The sequence below is a fragment of the Akebia trifoliata genome, unplaced genomic scaffold, assembly GCF_017979445.1.
Source record: "Akebia trifoliata isolate Shusen 1 unplaced genomic scaffold, ASM1797944v1 Contig01166, whole genome shotgun sequence".
NCBI lineage: Eukaryota > Viridiplantae > Streptophyta > Magnoliopsida > Ranunculales > Lardizabalaceae > Akebia > Akebia trifoliata.
The window spans coordinates 3,128-14,303 of record NW_028237555.1 but is presented as its reverse complement, the minus strand read 5'-3'; the positions used below and the strand labels follow the sequence as shown (position 1 = coordinate 14,303).

General features: G+C 34.7%; 1 long non-coding RNA gene and 1 pseudogene across 1 annotated transcript; one reads left to right on the top strand and one right to left on the bottom strand.

The window, feature by feature from the left end:
- Positions 1-605: 605 nt before the first annotated feature.
- On the top strand, positions 606-3,397 carry LOC147380646 (putative receptor-like protein kinase At5g24010 pseudogene; annotated as a pseudogene).
- A 2,076-nt stretch (positions 3,398-5,473) lies between these two features.
- On the bottom strand, positions 5,474-10,731 carry LOC147380645 (uncharacterized). The gene is made up of 3 exons (XR_015175204.1): positions 10,030-10,731; positions 6,529-6,682; positions 5,474-5,606 (listed from the first exon to the last, which is right to left on the bottom strand). It is a non-coding gene; the product is annotated as an uncharacterized LOC147380645 (long non-coding RNA).
- Between the last annotated feature and the right edge of the window lie 445 nt (positions 10,732-11,176).

Here is an 11,176-nt window from a genome sequence, read left to right as displayed (position 1 = left end):
ATTTTTGGGCCCACACATCAAACCTCAGCAATTTGGGCCAACTAAGCTATGAATTTCAATGGAAATCTTACTTTAGTAGTGTTTCTCATTATCTGTACAATCAACACCTCATCCAAATATATCAATATTTTTCTAATGATTTAAAGTAGAAGAAGGGGAATCCATAGATGACTAGTCGGTGTAGGTCACCATGATACATGGTATTAGGCCCACTAACACATGAATGCCTGGCCCAGCCCCCATCATATATATATATATATATATATAAACAAAAACAACCCTGATTAGGCCACACTGAAAATTTTCCAATACAGCGCCTAGAAATCATTAATCAGGTCAATATTCATTTATCGGACACGTGGAGAACAGACGGGACTGGGAGTTGGTTAGCTACGCATCTCTCGTAAGTACAGAAACGAAACTCATGATTTCTTAACGCAATCCTGACGAAATTATTGTGGAGTGTAGACTGCACCATGAGGTCAACCATGAAAGTTGGATTGTGGGTCCATCTTGCCACTATTCTTAGTCAATTTTATTGTTGATTTTCCAAGGGAAGTTTATTTTTTTATTGTTTTTTTATTAAAGGTAGGAAAGTACAATTAAGTCAAAAGCATTCTGTCCTCACAATTCTCTCTCTATTAAACACACAGCTTAAAGAAATTCTTCAACAATCCCAAAAATTCTCCATTAATGGACACTAAAATGCTTCAGTTTCTCTCTCAAATTCTCCTTCTTTTTCTTCTTCTCAATTTCTCATCTCTTCATCTTCCATCACTGGCTTTTATTCCTATAGATAATTATCTAATCAACTGTGGTTCCAATGATAACACCACTGTGGATAACCGAAACTTCATTGGTGATGAATCGAGTTCAGCTTCTGTTTTTCTCTCTGAAACTAAAACAATCTCACTCCAGGACCGAAACCCATCTCAAGATTCATCATCTTTATATCACACAGCAAGAATTTTCACTAGGGTCTCCAGCTATAAATTTGAGGTCAAGAAGAATAGTACCCATATAGTAAGACTTCATTTCTTTCCTTTCAAATCACAGGGTTATGATCTCCATCATGCTTCATTCCATGTTTTGCTAATGAGTTCTCAATTTTAAAAGATTTTAGTTTCCAAAACATTAGCACTGTAGTGTTGAAGGAGTATATATTAAAGGTAGATAGCGAAAAACTTGAAATCAAGTTTACACATTTGGATTTCGGATTCGTTAACGCCATCGAAGTTTTTTCTGCTCCAAGCGATCTAATTCCTGATGATGATGTCCGATTTGTTAATTCGGTTGGATTCGGAGTGTACAAAGGCCTGTCGTCTCAGATTTTAGAGACCATATATAGGCTAAATGTTGGAGGTGATAAAATTACACCATTTAATGACACTCTATGGAGGACTTGGAATCCAGATGAAGAATTTCTGACTCTGAAATCTGCAGCGAAGAAAGTTAATATCAGTTACAAACTTAATTATCGAGAAGGAGGAGCAACCCGAGAGATTGCTCCGGATTATGTTTACAACACTGCACAAGAAATGAATAAGGATCCCCGGATGTTGAATCTGATTTTCAATATAACGTGGGCATTGCCGCTTAGTCCTAGGGGTGATGCTAAGTACTTGGTTCGGATGCATTTCTGCGATATCGTTAGTAAGGCACTTTATCGGTTGTATTTTGATGTCTATATCAATGACAACTCTGCCTGCAAAGATCTCGATCTATCTACACTTTCGTTGGGTCAGTCTGCGGCTCCATACTACAAGGACTTTGTCATTGATACAGGCACTTCGGTTAATATGACAGTAAGTGTCGGTAAGTCTGGTTTGAGTGACCCACGTTATGTTAATGCAATTCTAAATGGGCTAGAGATCATGAAGATGGTGAATGGCGGGTATGATTTAAGTATTAAAACAGAGAAAAAGAAAATTAGCGTCGGGGTTCTGGTGGGATTGGTTGTAGGAGGCTTTGCAATTTTATGTGTGGTGGTGATACTTGCATTCTTGGTTGCATTAAAATGCAGAAAAAATAAGAAACCAAAATTGAAACCTTCAGAAACTGTGACATGGTCACCATTGCCTGGCTTTGGAGGGAGTTCATATACTAGAGACTCTGAAGGAACCGCAACTGCATCTTCCGGCACGAATATTAATCTTGGATTGAAGATTTCATTTGCTGAGATACAATTTGCAACGAACAACTTCGACAAGAATATGATAATCGGATCAGGTGGATTCGGTATGGTTTACAAAGGAGTGCTTAGAGATAATAGAAAAGTTGCTGTGAAGCGAGGTGTGCCAGGATCTAAGCAGGGTCTTCCAGAATTCCAGACAGAAATTACGGTCTTGTCCACAATTCGACATCTTCATCTTGTTTCCTTGGTTGGGTATTGTGAAGAACAGTCCGAGATGATATTGGTATATGAGCTAATGGAGAAAGGACCATTGAAGAATCATTTATATGGTTCGGAGTTGCCAACATTGACTTGGAAACAGAGACTTGAGATATGTATTGGTGCAGCAAATGGTCTTCATTACTTACACACAGGTTCCACACAAGGAATCATCCATCGTGATGTTAAATCAACAAACATTTTGCTCGATGAGAATTACGTGTCTAAGGTTGCTGATTTCGGTCTCTCAAGGTCAGGCCCTTGTCTTGATGAGACACATGTAAGCACTGGTGTAAAGGGTAGCTTTGGGTACCTTGATCCAGAGTACTTCAAACTGCAGAAGTTAACAGACAAATCTGATGTTTATTCATTCGGAGTTGTTCTTTTCGAAGTAGTTTGTGCAAGACCCGCAATCGATACATTGCTTTGTAGAGATGAAGTGAACTTAGCAGAATGGGCAATGCAATGGCAAAGTAAGGGGTTGTTGGAGAAGATCATTGATCCGAAACTCACGGGGATGATCAATCCAAGTTCTTTGAAGAAATTTGGAGAGACCGCAGAGAAATGTTTGGCTGAATACGGTGTTGATAGGCCTACAATGGGTGATGTATTGTGGAACTTGAAATATGCATTACAGCTTCAGGAGAAGTGGGTGCCAAGAGAAGCGCATGAAGACAGCACGAACCATGCGTCCGACCTCACTTCACCAGCTGGTGTTCTTCGAATTCCTTCTATTAACATAAGAGTGGAGGGATATAGTAGCGATGGGAGTTCGGATGTAACATCAAGCCAAGTCTTTTCCCAATTGATAAAAAATGAAGGCAGATAGATAGTAAGTAGCATTCCTCATAATGGAGGTAACAACCAGGAGTACTTTTCGCTTCTACAACCATTCAAGTTTTCTCTCTGTTATACGTATCTCTTTTAGATTTTGCTGTAATATTTAAGATCGAATGTAGAATCAATTTCTATAACTATATATTTCTATATATATATATATATATATATATATATGGGGGCGGTTCAAGGGCCATATGAGAAAACATATGAAAGAACTTTCGTTTTTCAAAATAAGAGTTAGAGGTTTTGGATTGAGCTGATTTTTTGCAAGGATGGTCACTATGATGAAAAGATCATCCTCACAAAAAATCAGTTCAATCAGAAACTTCTAAATCCTTCAAAAGTGATTTACAAATTAGTGATAAAAATTGGTAAAAAATCGACGGTCCACATTCGAAATCACTTTTAATGGGGTTAGAAGTTTCAGATTGGGCTGATTTTTTTTTTTTTTTTTGGATGATCTTCCCATCATAGAGATCATCCTAACAAAAAATCAGCTCAATCCAAAATTTCTAACCCATATTTTAAAATTTTATTAAAAACGAAAGTTTTTACATATGTTTTCTCATATGGCCCTTGAACCTGACCCTATATATGTATATGTATATGTATATATATATATATATATATATATATATATACATATATGTATATATGTATATATGTATACATATATGTATATATATATATGTATACATATATGTATATATATATGTATACATATATATATATATATATATATATATATATATATATATATATATAAGGAAATGTTCAGCAACAAACATTTTGACAAACATTTTTCAAAACATGGGTTAGAGGTTTTGGAATGGGCTGATTTTTGGTGAGGATGATCTCTACAGTGAGGAGATCATCATCACCAAAAATCAGCCCATTCCAAAACTTCTAACCCCATAAAAAATGGTTTACAAAAAATGGACGGTCCACGATTTTTCAACTTGTAAACTGGGGTTAGAACTTTTGGAATGGGCTGATTTTTGGTGAGGATGATCTCCTTACCGTAGAGATCATCCTCACCAAAAATCAGCGCATTCCAAAACCTCTAACCCATGTTTTGAAAAATGTTTTGCCAAAATGTTTGTTGCTGAACGGGACCCATATATATATATATATATAGGGTCCCGTTCGGCACCCTAAGTTTTACCACACACTTTAATAAACGCATTTTGTCCTATATGGGTTAGAAGTTTCGGAATGGACTGATTTTTGGTGAGGAGATCATCCTCACCAAAAATCAGCTCATTCCAAAACTTCTAACCCCATCAAAAATGATTTACAAAAAATAGACGGTCCACGATTTTTCAACTTGTAAACATGGGGCTAAACATTTCAGAATGGGCTGATTTTTGGAGAGGATGATCTTCTAATCATAGAGATCATCCTCACCAAAAATCAGCCCATTCCAAAACTTCTAACCCATGTAGGACAAAAAATGTTTGTTAAAATGTGTGGTAAAACTTAGGGTACTGAACATTTCCCATATATATATATATATATGGGTCAGGTTCAAACGACAACCATTTCAACACACATATAGACAACGTGTTTTGTCTTATATGGGCAAAAATGTTTGGAATGGGTTGATTTTTTGTGAGGATAATCTCTGTGGTGAGAAGATCATCCTTGCCAAAAATCAGCTCATTATGAAAGTTCTAGACCGTCCAATTTCTGTTGAAAAATTATAGACCGTCCAATTTTTATAAACCAATTTTGATGGGGTTACAAGTTTTGGAATGGGATGTTTTTTTGCCAGGATGATCCCCTCACCACAGAGATCATCCTCACAAAAAATCAGCCCATTCCAAACATTTTTGCCCATATAAGACAAACACGTTGTCTATATGTGTGTCGCAGGAACCCGACCCTATATATATATGTATGTATGTATGTATGTCATAGTTCTCGTAAGAGGAGGAGGATTACAAAATCTCCAATGTTTTTCTATACAAATCTAACACTTGGAAGATTGGAAGCATGAAAATCTTGTCTAAGCGTTGGTTCAATGTGCTTTCGACTTCGAATAAGGGTATCCCAAGCCATTCTTTTTCACATCCAAATAGTTATGTCAGCATGGACTTACATGATATAGAACTGCAAAATAGTCACCTAATCCATTAGAGACATTGAAGCCTCTCAGTTCATCAATAGGCATGAAACAAAACAACCTGATTTGCTCTGGTCCAAAAGGCTCGCCTCAAGTAAAACAACTCAATGCCCTTCGGTGGGGGACCTACTTTTGCTGGCCGAAAAACGTCAGGTTGTTATGTCGCTTTGTGTGTATAAGGGTCTGTTCTTTACAGAAGCCAGCTTCAGCTCCAGAAGCTGGCTTCTGGAAGAAGCAGAAGTCCGGAGCCTGAAAAGCCACATCCAACAGAAGCTTGTTCGTTACAGAAGCACAGAAGCCAAAAAAGCATGTTCGTTTGATAGCTTTTTATTATTGGATTCTGGTAAAATGACCAAAATACCCTAATGTTGATAATGCACCCAGAATGCATAAAAAATAATCAAAATACCTTAATAAATATAAAATTACACCAAATATATATATATATATATTATAAAATTATAAAAATAATTATTTTTAATTTAAATAAATTTATAAAATTTATAATTCTATCGAAATTTCGACAACATCTCCTCTTAAAAATGGACATATGAAATTTTCCTTACAAAAAAAATACCTATATAATATAATGCATAATACATAATCTATCCTCCACGCAATATCTCATACACATAACATTAAAAAAAAACCACATAATACGTACATCAACATGTTTTAAACCATTATACTTTATCATTGTTGAAAGATAAATGTTACTATTAACATTATAATAAAAAATGATCAGAATGCCTTAATAAATATATAATTACATTGAATATATATATAATAAATTTATATTATAAAATTATAAGAATAATTATTTTTAATTTAAATAAATTTATAAAGTTTATAATTCTATCGAAAGTTCGGCAGTATCTCCTCTTAAAAATGGACATATGAAATTTTCCTGAAAAAGAAAATACCTGCATAGTACATAATCCAATATCTACATAATATCCCATACACAATCCAATATTCACATAACATCCCATACACATTAGCATTCCATACACAATCCAACCTCCACATAAGAAAGTGAAAAAGAAAAAACCAATTTACCAAAACATCCATGAAGCATGAAGACATAAAACATTCATAAAACCCAGTTACCAAGTACAAAAACCTTTAAAGCGATTTCAACACATTTCCAACAAAAACTTAGAGCTCATACCACTATAATAGTAGCATTTGGAGTTCAGGAAAGACTAATGGGTTCACCACACAATTGTTCCAGTTCACTCTCCAAAAGTTGTAACAAGTCTGCTTTTGTACGCCTATATATACAAGCTTGACTACTCCTGTCCCAATCAAAACTTGATGGGCCACTTCATGAAAAACAAAATAAGAGAAATGAATAACTTCAGATATGGTGATAAGAAACAATAATGAAATATAAATCAGTCTTAAAACAGAAACCCCAGTAAAGAACATTTTTTATCTACGTAGTCACAAAACTATCTAAACACTAATAATGGGCAACATCGCCTCATTAGCCAGTAGGAAACATGGAATCAACCAATTATAATAGGTGACAATGTTGCAACAAAGACCAAATTTACATCAAGTTGTAAATGGCATGAAACTACCCACTACTAAGAAACCAATAGACCTTGGCAGCAGTAATGTGCACAATCATGATCAAGATCGAAAAATGTGGCACAAAGGTGTTGGGTCAATTAGCAATAGCAATCAAATGAAAATGGTGTAGGTAGAACACAATTGTAGGTATTAGGAGAAAATGAGATCAACTTATGCATGTAAAAATAATACCAACAAAGGAGATGGCTAATATAAATAGTCCTCATGAACTCCAAGTTAAATTGAGTAACCATATCTAATACATAGGAGATAAGCAAAGCAAGCTTAAAGAAAAAAAAAATCAAATTCAGGATAAAACTCATGGAATAAATGGAAAATTACTACTCAAGAATGGGTTGGTTAACATGTTGCATTCAAGTCTTGGTGATTTATCAAAAAAAATATAAGAGATAGGTCCCTTTGATATTTTCCTCCATCAAAAATATTTTACGAGGGTATGTTCTTGATGGGTTAATGGAACCTCAATTAGAGACTCAATATGACATAATTAATTTATTCTAATTAGTAGCAAATTCTGAAGAATGATTGGTTTTAACAGAAATGAGAACAGACCTCATGAGCTATAGCACAATGGATTATGATGTGATTAATCGATCACCATAAATTTACACAAGGAACAATGATTGACATAAATCATGCCCTACTTCATTAGGTTTTCAATGGTAATGATTATGTTTGCAACCACTGACTAAATGAAAAAAAAAATTTGATGGGATTTTTTGCTCCACAAGGAAACCACTGGGAATTTTGATTGAGAATGGTATCCAATTAGGGAATTGTAAAAAGATTCAATTGAAAATACACTGTTCCTTGGACAATAGTTGGTCTTCATCCCAAGAAAAGATAATGACATGGGCCAATTATTCCAAAAGACCAGCCACCTAAGAAATTTCCCAATCATTAAAAGGGCAAGGTAAAAGCCAACATCCCAAGAGATCTCCTGCCAATTGCTTCATGAACCCCACAATAGGAAGATGTTTCACAGATAGTATGATGCACCACACCAGATATCTTTTCAAAATTGAACCCTACAGCCTCTTCTGATCTTAAACAATATTCTTTCCTAAACTCTAGCAAGATATTGCTAATTCCTTTCAAAATCTCACACCCAAAAGTAGTTGGATTGCCACAGTTCTATCCAAACAAACTCATCTCAAATTTACTATTAATGACTCTTCTCCACAAACTCTGATGCTCTACCCCAAACCACCATAACCTTTCAAAATAAGAACTCTACTTATCTCAAATAACTTGGTCTTTGACAAATTGACGAGGATTCCATAAACAAATACAAAACAACAGATCAGACCTTTAAAGAACCTAAACTGCTCTATGGAAGTAGCAAAAAATACTTGATTGTCAACCCAATCTGAAAGCCCATTAGAATCCCACACTTGGCTTCTTTCCTCAAAAACCTTCCAAAGGCCTCCCACAATATTGACTAGGAGTGGTGAAAGGGGAGGTGCTCCTTGTTCAACCTCTCAAGATTTTGAAAAAGCTAGCTGGACTACCATTTATTAAGATAGAAAAGAATGTGGATGAAATACATTTCATAACCTACTGACTCCATTTGAACTGAATACTATCCTTCCCATCATATATTGCAAGAAATCTTAAATTCTTAAACGACATGATCATAAGCATCCTCCAAATCGAGCTTACAAACCAAATCCCGACTTTTTTCCTCTAATGCTTAGGTTCATACATTCATTCGCAATCAAAGCCTCGTCTCAAATTTGTCTTCCTTTGATAAATGTGAGTTCTAAGTTTTAATATTATTAATAAATATAATATTTTTATTTATAAATAAACAAGCAAGAAATATTTCTATTTGAATAATTGCAAGCTTTGCAATATATAACTATTTCACATTTATTAAAAATATAATTGAATACTACAAAATTTTATTTATGAGGCAACAATTTTCTTTACATATATTGCTAGTTAATATTCAAATTTATTTTTAAATGTTCCAATTATGTTGCATGCCAGCAACACTAAAGAGATACAAAAAGAGAAGAAATAAAATAAAGAACAAAAAGAAGGGAAAAAAATAGAAAATACAATTAATATATATCTTTTAAAATAAAAGGAGTTAGACCCATAGCACAGAGACATACACCTTGGCACACACCTCAACCGTTTTTATGTTTCTTCCTTATGCTTCAGGGCATAAACCTCACACCTTTCAAAACACTGATCATCATAAGATAACTACTAGTTTATATTGCTAGACTGTTAGAAACTATACTCTGTTTTATGGTTAAGTAATAAATGGTGCACATAAACATAAAGAGCTACTGATCATATCTAAAAAACAAAACATTTCAGCATTCTTCATCATAGGCTTCATGGACAATGAGATGAATCCATTTCAGCATTTCAGCATTCTAAAAAGCAAAACATTTCAGCATTCTTCATCATAGGCTTCATGGACAGTGAGGTACTGATCATATCTGAAATGTGATCAGTACCTCACATTTCAGCATTCTAAAATATAGAACATTTATATGGAGTCAGAGGGTCCTAAAAAATTAAAAAAACCAAACTGACCATTTGTTAAGCCTTTTGAATTAGGCCAAAATCAAACAGTTCATCGATCATATCTGAAATGTGATCAATACCTCACATTTCAGCATTCTAAAAAACAGAACATTTATATAAGAAGTCCTAACAAAATAATTCAGAAGAAAGGGACATGGATGAACTAATTCAAAGAAGTCCTAACAAAAAGAAAAAAAAAAAAAAAACCAAATAAGAAAATCTAGGTTTGTTGAGATGGAACTTTGAGATTGAAAATGATAAGTGTTCGTTCTTATCAATTTCTCGATCAACTCCATTCCAAGAGATTACATTGTAATCGATTCCAATAAAAAGGAATCCAAAACCAAGGTGGATACCCATTAACATAACACATATATCTAAAAAAAATCAGAAAAAAACTCTTAAAAATATAATCAATGAAAAACACCCAAAAACCAACATCAAAATTCTTTAAAAAATCCCTATAACAGAACTTAAATCAGATTTAAAAAAAAATTGGAAACTTGAAAGTGAGATGAAAGAAACTCACCTTTGTTCGATTTGAGAAACCCTAATGGCACAAATATATTTTGAAAGCCTGTAGAGAGTGGGAGAGACGTTGTGTGAGTAAAAGATTAGCTTGAGAGAGATGGAAGAGAAAAGATTGTCTCTTGCAATGAGTTTTCGATTAAAGTAGAGTAGACGATGATCTTGGGGAAGAAGAAGAGACTACAGAGAGGAGTTGGCGGAGTTGATGAGTAATTTTGGGGAAGAAAAAGGGATTCGAGAGAGGAGTTGGGAGCTACAACGAGAGTGACGCCGTCTGTGCTCTTGTCTGTGCTGAAAATCGATCGAACGAAGTGTTTAGGTCTGTACTTTCGTTGAAAATTCAAGAAAAGTTGAAGGTTATTTTGGTCATTACACCTAAACCGTTTTTTGGTGAACGGCTTTGCGCAGAAGCAAAATAGAAAAGCCCCTCGTTGACGACTCTTGATAAGAGCTGTATTTCGGCTTTTTTTAATATTAGTAGGAGTTAAAAAAGCCTAAACGAACGGTGCTCATCCCGCTTTTTCGGCTTAAAAGTCAAAAAAGCCGACGGAGCCGGCTTCTGAAGCTGAAACGAACAGCCCCTAAGTCTTTTAGTAAGCACTTTATCTTTTTGACCTAAGAGAGAATGCGGATTGTAGTTTGAAAATTAGACGGAATTTTTTTGTGTGTAAATGCTCATCTTCTGCTCACTTAATATGAATCTCAAATCTAAACCAAGGTTTTTTAAGAAGTAGGTTGCCACACAAACTTTTGCTAACACCACCTCATGATGTGTGCTAATTCTTCCGTGATTTACATATTAATTGGGCTGGTGTTAGCAAAAGTTGGTTTGTCAATAGAATCTTTCTTATTTTTTTCACTCTCAATTCCATAATTTTACAAATTTCATACCCATTTTCCCAACACATCCTGAATAAAACTCTCTTGGATTTCTTAATTTTTTGTTTAGATAACCAAAACTTTGCCTTCATCCTTTGCTTTATTCTTTCATTCTAGCTTTGGCTGCTATGGGTCCTCCTTACTACTAGTACATGCCCTATATTATGTATACATGACCATCTTGTCTATGTTACCAATCATGGCTTCAATTCATCTCCAATATCTTGTCCAGCATCATCGCCTTTGTCCCACAATAGCTTCGCTTTCCA